At 38.6% G+C, this 19,728-nt stretch overlaps 1 pseudogene; it reads left to right on the forward strand.

Moving 5' to 3' along the window:
• Positions 1 to 1,478: 1,478 nt before the first annotated feature.
• Positions 1,479 to 17,494, forward strand: LOC149178085 (C-type lectin receptor-like tyrosine-protein kinase At1g52310; annotated as a pseudogene).
• Positions 17,495 to 19,728: the final 2,234 nt, after the last annotated feature.

Consider the following 19,728-nt stretch of genomic DNA (forward strand, 5'->3'; position numbering starts at 1 on the left):
CGATGGATGATTATTTGAAGCTCATATCATTTACTTTCATCATCATATTACTTTAAAAGTACGAAGAATGGAGACATTTGCAAAGTCGGGTTATTAATTTCCTCACTTACCCCTAATATCATTAATTTCCCTCAAATAACAAACAAAGCACCTAAAACCTCAAAGTCAAAGGGGCTCAGAGCATTTCTCTGACTTTTGGAGGGACCGGACCCTCGGCCCAATGATTTATAAGTTCCAAGTGCTAAAACCCACTCATCACCATCCACCCCTCCATAAATCATTTGTTTCATCTAAAAATCACTTTTCCTAAGGTGGAATCATTATTCACCCAGGGAAAGTAATTAAAACCTACATAAAACCCCTTGTCCCCACAAAAAGAATTAAGCCTAAGTTATAGTGTGTAAATATGGATATAAAATAAATGTTAATAAATTATACTTAGCGCATTTCCTTTCCCCGCTTTCATTTCATATTAACATTAATTTTTTATTATATTAATCCTGCAAATAAACCCTTTCCCGTATTATTTATTCAACCCATATGATAAATATACCGCCTCGATGGTTTGAAATATAAACCATAACAAAATAATTAGAGGGATTAATTAATCATAAACATAACCATCCACTGAATTAAAAAGAGTGATTAGTCAATTAGTGATTAATTAAATCTGCCCTGCCAATCACATTGCCCCTGACGTCATTAATTTCCCTAATTTACAGTTATTATCCTGTCGGGCCCCACCATTAAATTTCGATCAAGTCCCTTCCCCAACCACCATACGATCTGACCCCTTCAGATCTAACGGCTGACGCTCATATCGGGCGGCCTCCAATGCCACCCTTTACCTGCCCGATGTGAGCGGTTTCACTATTCACCTTGCTGCTACGTGTTGCCCAATGAATGGCATCAGGTGGACCTCTCCCAATACTGCCATACCCTCATGAGCGGTGTGATGAATTTCGCTTACCACCTCTGCTTACCTTCACTAAAAGACAAAACATCCTTTCTGTCAATTAGCGCCAACTGTCGCTTTCCAGTGCCAACTATCAAGTTTCCATGATACGTGCCAAAAGCATTCACTTTGCCAATAAACCCAAACATACTCATTATTTTGTTTTACCAAGAAAAGTACCTTTTGTTCTCCATGCACACTCAGAGTGCATTCAAGCTATCACCTTACTACCAACAGTAAACTTTCAGAAGCCACTAAACTCCAAATTGCCATTCCAGACCCGTGCGCTTCATGCAAACAGTGCACCAGAGCCATTTCTCCCTTCATGCAACCATAACTAGGTATTTACCTGTTTTTCTAAGAAACCCTATCTTAATATTGAACTTGGACTAAATTGTTGTGAAAATCAAGTAATTTAGTGAAAGTAATTTGTTCTATAGTCTAAATATTCCCTGAAACAACCCAGTTCTTCATCATTCCTTGAAATTCCCTACCCTCGTCCTTGAATCCACAAGAACCAAGGATGGATGTTCCCGTTGCCTTAAATGTCATGCCAGTTACAACTGCCCACAAAGATTTGGACCATCTTCCCCTAGCTGACAAAGATTTCCAGATAAAGGACCTCACCTTTAATGAAACCCCTTTGAAATTGCATTGCAAATACTGGGATATCTACTTGAACCAGGCAAATAAGATAGGTCTCTGGGAATCAAACCTGCCCAAATATCAATTCCCAAGTGTTCATGTCTTTCCAAAAATTATTCATTACTGCCATTCAAACTATGACCCTATTATAAAAGTTTTAATGTCCTCAGACCAGAAAATCCTTTTCACCATTACAGCCGAGTCCATAAATGAGATGTTGCAGTTGCAGCCTGGCCAAGACCTCACCCTCTTATCCATTGCTGATTTGCTTGGAAGATTCTCTAAACTGTCTAGTTCCAGGAGTACTAAAATCCTCCAGACCTTCATTTTTGCAGAGAAATACATGCCAAAGGACCCCCCTCCTTACATGTCAGCCTTCTTTTCTGACCTAGGCAAAGACATCACAACAATGCTATCATGCATTTTGGGTTCTACCACTAATGAATTTGTTGATGAGACTATTTTGGCTGGTATGTCTATTTTTACCCCCGGTCAACCTCCTACAGTCAAATTTGATTATGCCAAATTCATCGCAAATAAAATGAAAGATCAATTTACAAGACTTGAAAATGAGAGGGTGTTCAAGTATTCATCAGTCCTATATCATTTGTTTCTTTACTACCAGACTGATAGGTTTCCCTTCTCTGTATAAAAACTTGATACCAGAGGGAATCCTAGATCTGTCATATTTTGGACTTCTCTTTTCCATAGGTCCTATGATTCCCCCTATTTATATATAGATTTTATTGACCAATTTGTGCATCCAGTGGCAACCATGTTGATAGGAAGTCCCCCTCCCAGAATTAGTGCAGACATTAAGAGGGTTCTTCAACTGTCCAAACAATACAAAGTTGGGGATTGGTATTTATACCAAAACCATACCGAAATCAGAATTTATGGGTGTGAGTTGCCTCCCTTTAAATTGCCTAAATATCTCCCCATGCGATTATTTGCTCTGGAGTACTATAGGCAAATGATTAACTCTGATGAAATTCACTTTTTCAAGACCAAGAAGAAAGCCCAGCTGGGAATAAAGGATCACCTAGGCCCTTTTATTTTCAATAACAAAGAAGCTGGGAAGGAGGCAGATGAAATCCTCCGGAGATTGAAATTAAAAAAGAGTTTCATCTGGGCCTACTACCCTCATGGATTCATTTGCAACAGAAGACAGAAACATAAATTATCTCCTTATATCCACCATAGGACCCCAGAAATTGAACAGTATGCCAACCAATCAGAATGGGTGGAAGGCACACTGATAGATCAAGATGGCACACTGATCGTAAACTTTCAATCTGTGCCCATTAACAAGTAAAGGAATGGCCTCTGCATCTATGGTTCTGATCTGCACTGAACCATTATCATGACATCTCTCTATAACATAAGGCCCTAACCATCTAGTCCTTAATTTTCACTTAAAGACTTTATATCTGGAATCATATAACAAATCCCAATCACCTTCTTGAAATTTCTTATCCCTGATGTTCTTATCATGCAATATCTTCCTTCGAAATTGAGTTACCTCTATGTGTAGGAGGGTCTACATTTTGAACTCATCTAAACCATTCAACTGGAGAAACCTCTCTTTTTGTTCATTGCTAAGATCTAGATCTCATTGGGTTGCCATCCTCAATATATCATACTCAAATTCAATGGACAACAGGGCCTTCTTCCCATAGACCAGCATATAGGGTGTGAATCCAGTGGTGGTCTTCCAAGTGGTATTATAGGCCCAAGTGGCCTCAACTAGCCTATCTACCCAATCTTTTCTGCTGCTGCTAACTACTTTGGTTAGAATTCCCTCCAGCGCTCTATTGGTCACCTCCACTTGCCCATTATCTTGTGGGTGATAGGGAGTGGAGTTTCTATGCTTAATCTTGTGTTGGCTTAACATGTCTTCAAACATATTGGAGGTAAACTAGCTGGCTTGATTGGTGACCAGTTCCCTAGGGTACCCAAACTTGTGGAATACATTCTCCCTTAAGAACTCAGCCACTTTCTCCTCTGTTGCTGCCTTGATTGCATTAGTTTCATCCCACTTAGTCATATAGTCAGTGCACACACTGCTATACTACTTTTTCTTGGAAGGAGGATCAATAGGCCCAATGAAATCCATGCCCCACTTGTCAAATGGCTTGAAAGTCACTTGAGGCTGCAAAGGCATTTCATCCCTTGGAGTAGGTTTTCCCATCCTTTGGCACCGATCACACTAACTAGTATATCTTTTCACATCCTGATGAAGAGTGGGCCAATAATAACTAGCTTGTAACACCTTGAATGTTATCCTCTTTGCTGCAAAGTGACCTCCACAAGGCCCATCATGAGAGGTCAGAAGGATTTCAAATACTTCCTCCTCCCTGACACATCTTCTCAGAATTTGATTTGGGCCTAGTTTGAAGAGGTTCCCCCCAATCCAAGTGAATGGGGCTCTCTTCCTCACAATCTTTCTTTTCTCTTTGGAAGACAAGTTCGATGGGAACTGTGCATATACCAAATAGTTTTCTTTGTCATATGGATAATAGGAGAGAGAACTAAAATGGATAATAAGTGTTCATATGGTAACTAATCATCAACCATTCCTTCCTCAACTATAGGCAAAGTTAATCTAGACAAAAAATCTGCAACAACATTTTCCTTGCCGGCCTTATCAACAATAGTTAGATCAAACTGTTGCAATAAAAGTAACCATCTAGTAATCTAGGCATTCACATCAGGTTTATTCATTAAATATTTGATTGCAGCATGGTCAGTATGTACAAATGTTTGATAACCTGTAATGTAATGCCTAAATTTGTTCAATGAATTCACAATAGCGAGGAGCTCCTTTTCAGTCACTGTGTAGTTCATTTCGGCCTTTGACATATTCTTATTGATAAATTAAATAACATTAGGCAATTTTTCATCTATTTGGCCTAGATCTGCTCCTATGGCTTTGTGTGAGGCATCGACATGTATATGAAAAGGAAGGGCCCAATTTGGGCCTCGAAGAATTGGTGCAGTGGTTAACCTGTCCTTCAGGGTGTCTAGGGCCTCTTCATAGCTTTTTGACAATACAAACTCAAAGTCCTTGGCCAATAACCCACATAAAGGAGAAGCTAACTTGCTGAAGTCTTTTATAAACCTTCTATAGTATCCATCTAACCCTAGGAAACTTTTGACATCTCTCTGCTTTTGCGGAGGTGGGACCCTTTGGATGATAGCTATTTTGATTGGGTCCACTTGCAATCCTCGCTGGGATATTAAATGACCTAGCACAATCCCTGTAGTCATCAAGAAATCAATTTCTCAAGACTAAGGGATAGGTTCATTTCAATGCATTTTTTCAACACCTTACCTAAGTTGGATAGAGCCTCATTGAAATCACATCCATAAGGTGTAAAATCATCCATATAAATCCATACTACATCATGGACTAACTCGGCAAATATACTGATGACTTCTCTCTGGAAAGTGGCAGGAGCATTGCATAGACCAAAAGGAAGGACCCTATAGGAAAAAATACCCCTGGGACAAGTGAAGGTGGTTTTATCCTCGTCTTTCAGGCTGATATGGATTTGATTGTACCTGCTGAATCCATCTAGGAAAGAGAAAAAAAAAATTCCCTTCCAGGCCATCTAGAACTAGTTCGATGAAGGGTAGAGGGAAATGGTCCTTCTTTGTGGCTTTGTTTAACTCTCTGTAATCAACACAAATCCTCCACTTACCATTTTTATTTGGGACCAATACCAAAGGAGAGACCCACTCATTGTCGAAGATAGGATAAATGAATCCTGTATCTAGCAACTTTTGTAGTTCTTCTTTGACAATATATTTGAGAGTTGGATTCATCCTCCTTTGGGATTTCCGAACTAGTTTTCACCCTTATTTGATATAAATGTGGTGAGTACACAGAGGGGTGCACTCCCTTCATTTCTTTCTAACTCCGAGCAAAGGAATCCAGATGTTCCTTGAGCATGTTGCACAACTTTTCTTCTTGGTGGACAAAAGAGATGGGTTGATCTTCAAAGTTATCTCAGGGTCGAGTTTTATGGTTTTGACATGGATAGGATTGGAATCGGCTAAGAATAGATCAATATAATGTTTTTTCTGGTTTTCCTTTACTACTTCTTCTAAGGACAATGTGCTGGGAGTTGGAATTTGGAGTATGTGTTCAATCAAATCATCTTCATCCAGTTGTCCCCCTCCCATGGTTGTTTCTAAGGTATAGAGTTGGGTGGAATAAACTTCATCTTCTTCTTCCTCCTCTTCCAGCCATAAAGGTAAGTCATGTTCTAGAGATGGTTGGGCAGGAGGATATAGGACTAACTCCTTGGACATATGCCCATTCTTGATAGTCATATTCCCAACTCTGCAGCTAATGTAAGCATCGACAGTGGCTAGCTAGGGTCTCCCAAGGATGAGAGGTTAACCAATAAGCTTGGCCTTAGTCTGGAGAACTAGAAAATCTGTAGGGTATTCCCAAGAGTCAATGGAGACCATCACATCCTCCACAATCCCCTCAAGGACCACCCTGGAGTGGTCTGCAAGTTGCAGAATTGTTGTGGTCTTTCCTAATGAACCCTAAAGGTTGAGCTTGAGCATGGTGTCCTTTGTCATCACATTAATGGTAGACCCAAGATCAATCAAAGTGTGTGGGACAATGTTGCCATTGATGTGCACATCTACTACAGGGCTTCCAGGGTCCAAATACTTTGGACAAATTACCTGCCCCAACATTAAGTCGGACAGTTGTCCAATGACATTAATGGTAGGGGCATCTCTTCTTTGCCTCCCTAGATGCTTGAAGAACTTATCCTTGATCAACTTGTTGTAAATAGGTACATCTTTTATAGCTTGGAGAAGTGGAATTTTGACACATAGATTTTTCAATTCTCCCATAAATTCAGTCTCTTCTGGGGTAGGCTGGAGTGGTTGGGTTAATCTCTCAAGAAAGGGTTTTGGATTTACTTTAGGAATGCTTTCCTCTCTTTATTTCTCAACCTCCATAGGTGGAGGTAGAGGTTGGTTGTCCGGGAGTACCCTCCCAGATCTCAGGTTGATTTCCTAAATCTCCACAACATAAGCAGGATAGGATGTCTCTCCACTATATACTTGTTGTGTTTGTCTATTATTCAGGTTCAAATTTGGTTGGGTAGGCATCTGGGATTGTTTAGGTGGAGTAGGGTATAAAAGTTATGGTTGAATAGGTGGTGATGGTAATAAAGCTGGAACATTGTTATATGGGGACCTCGACCCCTAGGGAAGTGCATTCCACTGAGGTGGTGGTAGAGCATATGGTTGAAATCATTGGTTGGTTGGCTGGGAATGATATTGAGGTGCAAAGGACCAAGGGGTAGGTGTAGACCTAGAAGGATGAGCAAGGGGCCCCCAAGAAGATATGGATGTGGTCTAGTTGGGGTTGAAATATGCATGGGATGACCCTTGCATGCCCTATTGGTATGGCCTAGGCCCATGAGGTCTCCTTTGGTTTATGTAGCAGAGCTGTTCAATTACCCCTTCAGCTCCTTGATATACTGCTTTTAGTTTGGGTAGAGAAGGGAACTTTTTTGTGGAGTGGTTTTCTTCACAAACTAAGTGAATTTCAATAGAATCCAATGGACATTCATTCCTAGGGTGCCTTCTGCTGCATATAGGGTAGAAAATTGCTAAGCCTCTCTCTACTTCCTCTTTTTTTCTCTTAATGTGCATAGTTTCCATATGTAGGGAAAGGTTTTGCAACATATCCTCTTAAAATCCTCTAGCATGTTTCCAATTTCAACCTTGATGGATGAATTGGAAGAGAATGGATTGACCATAGGCTGATTACCCCTACCCTTTTTCCTAGCTGCCCTAGAATGGTTTCTAAAGACAACCTTGACATCCTCATAGGGAAACTAGTAGATATCCCCTCCTGCTAAAAAGTTTAGGGTATCCAAAATGTCTTCCCTTACTCCTCTAAGTAGGACTAGCTTTAGTGAATCAGGGTTAAGTATGCACCTGGCCCTTTTGTAGCTAAACTAGAATCTTTCTTCATAATCTTCTAGGTATTCATCATGCCCTAAGGTCATCCTAAAAATTTCCTCTTTAGTGTCTTTAGACCTATAGTAGTCTCGATACTTGTTGTTGAAGGCTTGCTGCATCTGAGCCCAAGTGGTGATGCTATCCCCAAGTAAACCCATGAACCAGTGCAAAGTTTCATCCTTGAGAGTGGATGGGAATAGTTTCAACTTCTGCTCATCATTTGTGTAGTCATAGGTTCAGCATACGACAACAAATTCAAATAGGAAAGTGTCTGTATCTTCTGAGGTCAAGCCATGGAAATGAGGAAGGGCAGAGGGGCTTATATTCTTCATCTTAATATCCCCATTGGTTTCTCTGATGGGGAAGGCACCCTCAACTCCTTTTGTATTTCCTCTATCATTTATATTTTCAGCGATTGGATCAGTAGGAATGGGTTATTCTTCTTCTTCTTCCCCTGTAGGTTCTTCAAATATTTGCGGTTTCTCACCTAAGTGTTCCTCCAATTCAAAGCCACTGAAGAAGAGGGAAGGTTGGTTTTTTTAAGCAGTGGGGGTATTTGGAAAAAATTTCCCTAAGTTATCCCTATTCCTATAAGGCATGAAAAAATTATTTTTGTTTTGTTTTGAGTTTTTTTTTCAAACTTTGAGAGTGATTGTGGAATTGAAATTGCAGACTGAATGAAAACTAACTAATTGAATGAAATCTTACTTGCGGGATGGAAAGGAAAGCAAAGAATGCAGAATGGAAAAGAAAGCAACTAAATTACTCTTGTAGAAATGAAACTACTAGCTAAACATCAAAAACAAGAAATGGAAGAAAGAAAGCAGTAATCACATTTTACTCAGACACCTCCCCTAAAACAATGCCAAAAAGTGATGACCACTAGTATTGCAGCAAGAATGCTGCAACTCCTGGGGCTACCAACTTTACTTTATCAACCTGGGGTTCGTAGGAACTTGGAGGTGACAATGTTGTATACAAAAGTAAAAGTGATGGTTCTGCCTTTTGTCACTATTCAACTGGTGAGAGACCACTAGGGTTTGTTAAGCCAGACTTCTATGGATTCAGAATAAGCTTGATTACTGATGAGGGAAAGACAAATCTACTCTAAGAGAAAGCCGGCCTACTGCAGTAAGGGAAAAGACTGAAATCCAATGCTAAAACACACCATTTCCTACCTAACTGCTAAGAGACTATGTTTCATAAATAATGCTAGAATAACATGTATGAAATTCAACTATTTTAAGCATGTAAATTCAAAGCATCAACATTCTACTGCTATGCATGTAAATGGCTACAACAAATATGTTTTTCCTTTTTGTCTTTTTCCCTTTTTATGGAGAAATGTGAAAGCTAATCTCTTTTGGTAATGTGGCAGGTGGCTTAGGGATGTTGGTGGATGGTTTGAAGGTTTGGGAGACCCTTAGGTGTCCTTGTGTGGCTTTCTATACATTTTCCCTCAATGCAGCATCAAAACAGGCCACTACAGGAAAACCTACAGGATTCCATGTAATTCTACAGGATACAGCCGAGCGCGAAATGATGGGTGCTGAAGGTGATGGAAGGCTTAGGGAAGGTGGTTGCTAGATGGAATGGAGTGAGAAAATTCCTAGGATCACTTAAAACTCAAAACCAAGGTTGGGAGATGGTTGGATTTGCTCAACATGCTTGGAGAAGTATCCTTGAAAAATGATGAAATTGGTGAGGGTCTTAGTGAAAGTGAGGAATGATCATGGATGGATGAAGTTGGTAGGAGGTTGCTGACTACGAGATCTCTATTTACTTTTGAAACACCTGCACTACATCAAACATTGATATTTTCCCAAAAATCATGTAAACAAAAAGAATTTCAATAAGTTAGAAAAATAGAGTTTAATGATCTAGATGTTTGCTTCATGCATGAGGAAAATTTGCAGAATAAGATGAAATCATTGATGAAATCTACTGTAAGACTGAACATGGAAGAAATTATACTTAAATCTTACACTTTCAAACCGATAAAATGTTGGTTCAAGTATAATAAACTCTAAATTCTATGAGAAAGTATAATTCTATCTTTTTGGGGCTGCATGGGGGTCCTTTCCTCAAATCATGATCCCTGAAGGAAGAGGTGAGGCCAAGAAACCTACTAATAGATTTTTGATGCTCCTTTTATCCCCTCTAACCTATTGTTGAGGTAAAGCACAAATGGAAGCAAACTAATAAACAAACTAATCAAATCTACACTACTTGCAATCAAATACTTCTAAGGACAATTTAACCATGAATCTATGAAAATAATCTAAGCATACAAATACAAGATGAGGGGAAATTGTTGCTTGGGTTGGGCCCTAACCCAAGAGATTTAGCCCTCTAAGTTAACTCAGTGCTAGATCAAGAATAATCTCATTTTCATTATCAAAACAGAAAATTACATAGCAATGTCTTCCACAAGTCTGGAGCTCAGAAATAACTAGTTTTTTTACAGCAAAAATTCGAATCCTAATGAGGCTCTAGGCCTCTTTATTTATACAACTGAAGTCTCCAATGAATTCCTTAAATCTAGGGAGGCTCGACTACCAAACTCGAGATGAACTAACTCTTTGACTATCACTTGCTCGACTGCCTTTTGATCTTCATGACTTGGCTGCTTGTACTCCGAGCTAGTGTGATTGATGGAGGAATATTCGAATGAGGGAGGAGAAAATGAGGAGGTTTTACCTCCTAAAATATCTCTTCCTTGTCCCATTCGAGTTTCAGCGTTTAATCTTGCCAAAAATCCCTGATTTCCTCTCACAAACCTGCATTCAATGCACATTAGTCTACTAGGCATAATATCTCACTTTGACTCATCTCATTAAACAAAACATAATCAAAACATGCAATAAATTGTAAGAGTTGATTTTACTAAGCTAGGAGGTGAATTAAGTTCCATATAGTTATGCAATGACGAGGCTCATCACAACACCCACCCAAACTTTTGGCCTAACACCAAATTTTGGGTGCCCCCACTACTTTTTAGGGCTCCTATGGTAGGGAGCTAATCCTCTTATGATGTGCGTGGTATTTCTCTTCCTAGGTTCATGTTGTATTGTTTTATTATGATTTCATTAGGGTTTGAGTGAAGGTTTGATCACATATTCAAAAAAATTATTTAAAATATCCATGTCACTTGAAGCTGCAAAATCAACTAAAAGCGCCTCATACAGTTTGGCAACATCTCATTTTCAATCCCATGCTTGTAGTCCATTTTGGATTTAAAATTTTTATCATTTAAGATTATGGACTTATAAACATTCCCTTGGAATGCATACAAAACTCGATTTCAAAGTGGTTTCAATAAATAGAGAGGGAGCCATTAAGATTCCAAGTTTTACTGCCCCAAAACCCTAGCCACTTTTATCCATCCCTAATGGAATTCTCCATGAATTCTTTATTTATATGACTAGTTTGGCGAGAGAAAGCTTATAGATGTTCATTCTCATAAAGTACTCATGTTAGGAAGGCGACATTTGTGGAAGTAGAAACTAAACCAAGCCCTATTTTTTTGCATCCTTTCACTCATAATGAAGAGTGCCTTTCTTGAGGAAGTCTTCTATCCATACATGTAATGCAATTGATTTCTTTCATTCTCTATGTCATCTAGAAAATCATAAAATTGTTGTAATAGTATTCCCTAGGTGACACAACCTCCATAATATTACTTCTTTCTAACAATAAATAAGAGTAATTTGTGATGAGGATCACTAGCTTCAACAATTTTCTAGTGAAAAGCTACTTTTGAATGGGACACCATCACCTACATCTGAGATGGACCAAGAAATATGATGCCTTTTTTACTATCAAATTTTATGCCATTAGAAACGAACCTTTCTTTTGAGTTATTTGAAGTTTCTAGCCGCATTTCTACTTGCAAGTCACACTTATGCGCTCTCAGATTGCAACCTAAAAATGCGACTTGTGATCACACTAGCTTTCCTATCCTTCTAAGCCACGGGTCGTAAATGAAAACTTCAGTGGCAATGTGATAATAAATAATGACTTGGAGAATGCAACATGTGCTTGAATTAAAAACCACAAAACATAATTGGACCTAGAAATATTATTGGAATATTATATGGCACAACTTACTATTCAAAAAAGGACTTTCCCCAATAGGATGGAACAACCCACCAAATAGGAAAAAATTGTTTCCTGATCATCTCAAATGCATGTTCATGGGACAATTTAGAGGTAGTCTATTGGAGCCACGATAATCATCTCATTGCATTAACATATGTGCAATAGCTAAAATATGTACAAGATTTTTGTAAAATATGAGTGTTGGGCTAGAGGGCATGGTGTTAACTCTTAGAAAGGTTTTATTTGGGAATGGAGTGATTATTGAACCCTTTGGAAAAAATAAGTTTTTCCTAGGGCACCATCTCCTCTCAAATTTTCAAATTCTTCATGCCTCAACACAAATTTGACTAACTTTTGCACTTTAGTGACCAATGGGCAAGTCGCTCTAGTGGGGGATAGATCCAATAACCATGGAAAATTTTAGGGGCTAATGTTCGCCCAGTGGGCTAATTTTCCATGATTTTTCCACAAAAAAGATTCGCCAATTTCCAATTTTATAAAAGACGATTCGCCCAAATTTTAGAATATAAAATTATTTTACCTTAAAAATCGCCAACATTGTATAGAGGCTATATATAAAATCATTATAAATTTGAATAATTTTACAAATATATCAATAAACATTGTATAGTTTTCATATTAGGGATTAGTGAGATTCGCCAATGTTTTTAAACTTCAAGAAATTTTTCCATCCTTAAAATTTTCCTTGCCAATAACTCCCATGACATTGTATGCATGCTAAGAAAATAAAATAAATGTGATCATGGACCTTGTCATAAAGGGTAAATTGTAATCCTTGTGGTTGTAAGTGTAGACTTTCCCATCATAGATCAATAGATTATGCAATATACTAAAGCAAAATACTAGATCTCCTTCTACAACAAACTTGCGGAAGCTTAATCGATTTTGAGCAAGATCAAATAAAACACATATAACTGAGAATGAGAAATCAATCACACATGAACACAGAAGAATACTCTGGGGAAAGCCTTAGCTAAAAACCCCGATCTTTGTATTATCATACAAGTGGAAATATGTCTGGATTACACAAAGCTTTAGCTCACAAGCTATCCAGCTCTCAGTACAATCCTACAACGCTGCTCATAGACAATCAAAGGCTTCTCACAAACCTTCTCCTCTTCCCTCCAAGCCTCCTATTTCCTTACGCAATTTCTCCTGGGGTCCAACGCTGCCCCTTGTGTGAATTTACCTCTCACACAACACATTAAACTCAAAAATAATTGCACGGTCCTGAAAGACATGATTCCTTCTGCATGGATGAGTTTCCTATATAGGAAAATTCCTCCAACTGATAGTACACTATCCCTTCCTCTGATCTCAACTGGGTCTCTGACTGAACTGACATGCATGAGTTATTTATGAGAGAATATTCAATTATCTAAAGTGCAACAGTTACATGCATGCATGCATTAACTAACTGAACTCACAATCAGTTCCACAAACTGTTGGAACTAATCTAACTGGACTTAACTCGGATAACTGAGCTAACTAATTACAACTCAAAGTACAACTCATCCTCACCTCCTTTAATCAAGGGATCAATTCCTCAATCAATGGCGAAACTGTTGCATGTCTTCACATAGACTTCATGTTTGATTTCCTACAACTAATTAACTCAAGATGAATTAATTAATTATTTTACAAACAGCTGCTAAGATCAAATTCGAATTTTACTTCTCAATTTTAGTTCAGGGACTAACTAAAATTGGAATCTATCCCGAAATACTATTTATAGCAATGTTATTTTTAGCATTTCCATTTTTTTCATTCCTTGTTGCTATATCCAACACTAGTACCTGAGATGCTATTTATAGTAATGTTGTTTATAGCATTTCTATTTTTAGCATTTCTTGTTTCTATTTTCAACACTCCCTCTGAACCAGAAAGGCATTCAACTTGAACCTGATCCTGAACCTTTGGATTTTTCTGCATGCAACACTTCTCCCTAGTGTTGTTGCTCCAGCAACTCTAGAAAAAAAAAAAAAAAAAAATCTCCCAACTGACCTCCCTATTGGGCTAGAAACATCCTCTGATGATGAAGCTTCCTCTGCCATTGACAAGTGCTCCCTCTGTGACCTTTGAGCTACTGCAACACTCCATGCATCTCACACCTGCACACCTCTGTGTGCCATCCTGCATTGGTGCAACACTCTTGTGCCTCTCGCATTGTTACAACCTGCTAGCTCTGCACTGTCTTGGGATTTCTGCATTGTAGCTCTCTCTGCTGCTCCATCCGCATCTGCCTCTACCCACTCAGCCAGTCCTGTTACTCCTCATCGGGGCTCCCGTAGCAAGGTCTAATCAAAGAGGTTGGGTACCTCAATGATCCTACCCCTATTCCAGCCTTCTTGGGACTGTCACTCCACATCGCCCCACCTCCGACCTGGAGGTATGGATGCATGTGATCCCTCTACCCACTTGGCTTGAAATTTCTCCTATTGGAGGTCTCTGCATGAGTGGATGCCTCCACTCGGTCTCCTCTTGGCTTCTCTAGTTGTGGCTGCTCCACAACCTCCTGAAGTTGCTTCACCAATTGTGGCTCCTCCACAATTGTCTGAGACTTCTTCTGGTGCTGCATGTTGAGAGGTAATGTACTCTCCCTCTCAACCACCAAGTCTCCAATAGTTGCCTTGCTCCTCAAGGCTTTGCATGCATCTTCAACCCAAAGAGCATACAAGTTCTTGAATCGTGAACCGATCTGCTTCACCTGTCTCGTAGTGACGTGTCTAAGGAAAACCCTTCCCTTACTGAAGACTACATCATAGCCTTTGTCTTCCAGCATTTCAATCAATACCAAGTTTTTCCTCAGTCCTGGCACATACTTCACATACATCAAGGTAATGCGAGCTCCATGCTCCCTCTAAAAAACAAATGTGCCTACTCCTGAGACACTCTACTTTTCATCATTACCCATTGCTATGAGTATCTGGAGATCTTTCTTCTCTAAGGTACTAAACAAACTCTTATCGTCGATCATGTGGAATGAAGCTCCACTATCAAGAAACCAACCACATCCCACCATGGATGAAACCAAGCATGTGAAGAGGGTGAAATCCAACTCGAACAATGGGGCCAATGCCTCACCTTCAAATCCTTCCTTGGATCCCATCTTGGATTTCTTCAGTGGACAATTTGTAGCAAAATGGCCTACCTCATGACAATGAAAGCATCGCACTTTCGATTTGTCAAACTTCTTCCCACCATAAGAAGAACTCGATTTCGGATGAGAATCCTTCTCCTTCCCTTTCTTTTCCTTACTCGCTAAGTCACAGTTTTCTTCATCTTCCTTGGATGAAGAACCATCTCTGGTGCTTCTTCTTATCTCCATCTGCATCAGATCCGACCAAAGTCATTCCCAATATGGCAGTTTATCACTTCCATTTACTGAGTCTTGGTATCTATGCCAGCTCTTAGGAAGACCGAGGAGCACAAGACTCACCATGTCATCATCAGCTTTCGTGATCCCTACACTTCCAAGCTCATCCCTGAAAGTGGTGAGCTTGTTCAGATATGTAGAGATCGTGTCGCCCTTTTCACACTTGATTTTCCAAAGCTTTTCTTTTAGCGCCAGCTTCCTCTGATCGCTTATGTTTTGATATAGATCTTTCAATGTTTTCCACATCGAAAACAGCGTCTCCTTCCTATGGAGACTTGAGACTATGTGGTCTCGAACTCCCTCCAGAAGGATTCTCCTTGCTCTAGCCACACATTTCTTCCATTTCGCTAATTCTGTAGCATTAGCCACTGCCGGCTTGGCGACTTCTTGATCAATGAATTCCTTTAGACCATTATCCTCTAACACTGCTTCCATGCGATCCTTCTAGGCTATATAATTCAAGCTGCCATCAAGGGAATACTCGAGTCTTAAATTGTTGAACACCATTGGTGAAATTGAGATGGGATAAGAACTCGATTTCTATATTCAGGAACCTCAAACTTTGAACTTCTCCCTTCTTGTATACTATTCTTCACTTTGATCACCTTTACTCTAATACCATGTAGAATTTCCCACCGTAGATCAACATATTATGCAATATACTAAAGCAAAATACTAGATCTACTTCTACAACAAAATTGCAAAAGCTTAATCGATTTTGAGCAAGATCAAATAGAACACACATAACTGAGAATGAGAAAGCAATCACACATGAACACAGAAGAATACTCTAGGGAAAGCCTCAGCTAAAAACCTCGATCTTTGTATTATCATACAAGAGGAAATATGTCTGGATTACACAAAGCTTTAGCTCACAAGCTATCCAGCTCTTAGTACAATCTTATAATGTTGCTCATAGACAGTTAAAGGCTTCTCACAAACCTTCTCCTTTGCCCTCCAAGCCTCCTATTTCCTTGCGTAGTTTCTCTTGGGGTCCAATGCTGCCACCTGTGTGAATTTACCTCTCACACAACACATTGAACTCAAAATTAACTGTGTAGTCCTGAAGGAGATGGTTCTTTCTGCATGGATGAGTTTCCTATATAGGAAAATTCCTCCAACTGATAGTACATTATCCCTTCCTCTGATCTTAACTGGGTCTCTGACTGAACTGACATGCATGTGTTATTTATGAGAGAATATTTAGTTATCTAAAGTCCAACAATCACATGCATGCATGCATTAACTAACTGAACTCACAATCAGTTCCACAAACTGTTAGAACTAATCTAACTAGACTTAACTCAGATAACTAAGCTTCTCCATCCAGATCTCCTTTAATCAAGGGATAACTTCCTCAATCAATGGAGAAACTGTCGCATGTCTTCACATAGACTTCATGTTTGATTTCCTACAACTAATTAACTCAAGATGAATTAATTATTTATTTTACAAACAGCTGCTAAGATCAAATTCGAATTTTACTTCTCAATGTTTATTTAGGGACTAACTAAAATTGGAATCTATCCCAAAATACTATTTATAGCAATGCTATTTTTAGCATTTCCATTTTTTTCATTCCTTGTTGCTATATCCAACACTAGTACCTGAGATGCCATTTATAGCAATTTTATTTATAGCATTTCTATTTTTAGCATTTCTTGTTGCTATTTTAAACAGTAAGTGGAATGATCCTTTCTACTACACTTGTTGTGGTCATTTGGTTTCTAGCATATAGGCAAAGAAAAAGGCACAAGAGATCTAGGAAAATATCCAACCCTTCTTTTGTTGCTCTTGTTCCTCCTTCATGGAGGGTGTAATGTAATGATGAACAGAGAATTACCACTAAAAATTTCAGTGAATAAAATCACCTCCTAGGAGATACAAAGAAGGGAGGAACATATAGGAGTGCCCTGCCAGACGGTTCACTAGTAGCTATTAAGAAGCTACAATAATCTAGTTTCCAAAGAAAGAAAGGTTCTATTATGAAGTTAGAAGGATCACATGACTTAATCATCCCAATATTGTGGTTAAATCATTTTTATATGGACATGGTTAGTGATATTATTTATGAACTTGTAGCCAATGGGCCTTTGGATGAATGGTTACATCATCTTCCGAAAGGAGGTAGGAGTTTGGATTGGAAGATGAGAATATGAATTGTGACTACACTTTCACAAGGTATTGTGTTTCTACATGAAAAGTAAAACATCATGTAGAGCACATAGATATTCAGGCCAACAATTCCTCTTAGATGAATATTTTGGGGCACACATACCAAGTGTGGACCTGTCCATGTTTGTACCATGGGCGACATACATGAGAGGAAAACAATGGTTTTCACTCATGGATATCTTGCTCCTGAATTTATTTACCAAAATGAAATCACAAATTGATGACCACCAAATCAACATGAACAAATCAAATTATGTGGAATTCTGTAGAATTTCTCACTGTAGATCACCTAATAATGCAATATACTAAAGCAAAATACTTTATCTACTTCTACAAACAAACTTGCCGCAGCTTAATCGATTTTGAGCAAGATCAAATAGAACACATATAGCAGAGAATGAGAAATCAATCACACATGAACACAGAACAATACTTTGGGGAAAGCCTCAGCTAAAAACTCCACTATCTATATTGTCATACAAGTGGAAATATCTCCGGATTACACAAAGCTTTAGCTCACAAGCTATTCCGCTCTTAGTACAATCCCTCAATGCTACTCTTAGACTGAATAGACACAACATATGCCTTCCCTCAGTCTTCCAAGCCTCCTATTTCCTTGTGCTGTTTCTCTTGGCTCCTCTGGCTGCCACCTATGTGAATTCACCTCTCGCACAACTCACCAAACTCAGAAGTAACTGCGCAATCTCCAAGGAATTAATTCCTTCTGAATGCAAGAGATATCCTCAATGGAATATTACTACAAATGATAGTACATTGTCCCATCCTCTGATCTCAACTAGGTCTCTGACTGAACTGACATGCATGAGTTATTTATGACAAAATATTTAGTTATCTGAAGTACACTAGTTACATGCATGCATGAATTAACTAACTGAACTCACAATCAGTTCCACAAACTATTGGAACTAATCTAACTGGACTTAACTCAGTTAACTGAGCTAACTAATTTCAACTCAAAGTACAACTCATCCCGATCTCCTTAGTTAAGGGATAACTTCCTCAATCAAAGGGATAATTGTTGCATGTCTTCACATAGACTTCATGTTTGATTTTCTCCAACTAATTAACTCAAGATGAATTAATTAATTATTTTTCAAACAGCTGCTAAGATCAAATTCGAATTTTAATTCTCAATTTTAGTTCAGGGGCTAACTAAAATTGGAATGTATCCTGAAATGCTATTTATAGCAATGCTATTTTTAGCTCTTCTATATTTATCATTTCTTGTTGCTATTTTCAACAAACTCATAATGGGAAATGTGACTTGCCTTAGTCACAATTCACCAACGCATTTCACAGTGATACCCATCGCCCTTGACTCTATGATTTGTGTGTGGAATTTTTGACTTAACAAGTTGCAACACGGCTCCAACTTATAACCCCCCTGGAAGTAATTCTCAATCATTGTAATAGTTTCTCTTGACAGACTTTCCAGGTTTCATCAATTTCATCAGCCCCAACTCTGCATTCTTATTCTCCTCCAACACACTACTCTTCCTATTATTTTTCGCTTGGCTAAAAAACGTTGATCTCTGACCTCCTTAGTTGAATGATGCTCTTAGAGAAACACCAATTTCCTTTCAACTGCAGGGTTCAATGTCTATGATTTCACATGAAATCTTAGTTGACACTAGATCACTTTTGAATTTCTCTAATCACTATATCTAATCATCTAGAGGTGGATTTATTAAATCGTTTATGCATTTCTTCGATAGGTGTGATCTTAGGGTCTTGAAGGTGGCATGCGTTCATTTAAAGGGAATTAATTTATTTTATATGGCATAAAACATGAAATGTGCTAGTAGAACTAAAGTTACATCCCCTTTAATGAATCCCTCTCAAAGCTCCTACGTGTTCCTTCCATTTCAATCCATAAGTAGTTTGTATAGTAACTAGTTTTGGTGACTTGCCATATAAATCATGAAATGATTCTTATGACCCAAATTAGATTAAGAATTTTCTTCTGTAGCATATATTGAAAACCATAAACAAGTAGAGTAACACACCTTTCTCTTAAAAAAATTGAATTCACTAGTCGTGATCCTACTTGTCGGTCTCATTCCTGCTCTCTCTAACTGAAAATGACGGATGTTACCTCTAACTAGGTCTTTCACTCAGCTCTTTAGGTCGCAAGTCACATCCACAACCCTTAGTATCCATGTAATCCAAAATTAAGACTTGCACCATGCCCCGAATGTGTGACCTATGCTAAGAGTTTAACATGTGACCACTCCAGAAATTGTGACACACAATTTAATTCACCACATCGCAACTACTTGTACTCAATAAAATCCGTTCAGACCTAAAATTTTATGGGTAATGAAGAAAGGGCTCTATAGCAATCTCATTAGGAAAAAAAAATTCACTCATGGATAAGGTCCAAATGCAAGCTAATGTTCAGAATTCTAGAACAATGGTGACCAAGAGAGCATTA

Source organism: Pinus tabuliformis, chromosome 4_1 (assembly GCF_031772625.1).
Source record: "Pinus tabuliformis cultivar Carrire ecotype Pingquan chromosome 4_1, CPIR1, whole genome shotgun sequence".
Taxonomy (NCBI): domain Eukaryota; kingdom Viridiplantae; phylum Streptophyta; class Pinopsida; order Pinales; family Pinaceae; genus Pinus; species Pinus tabuliformis.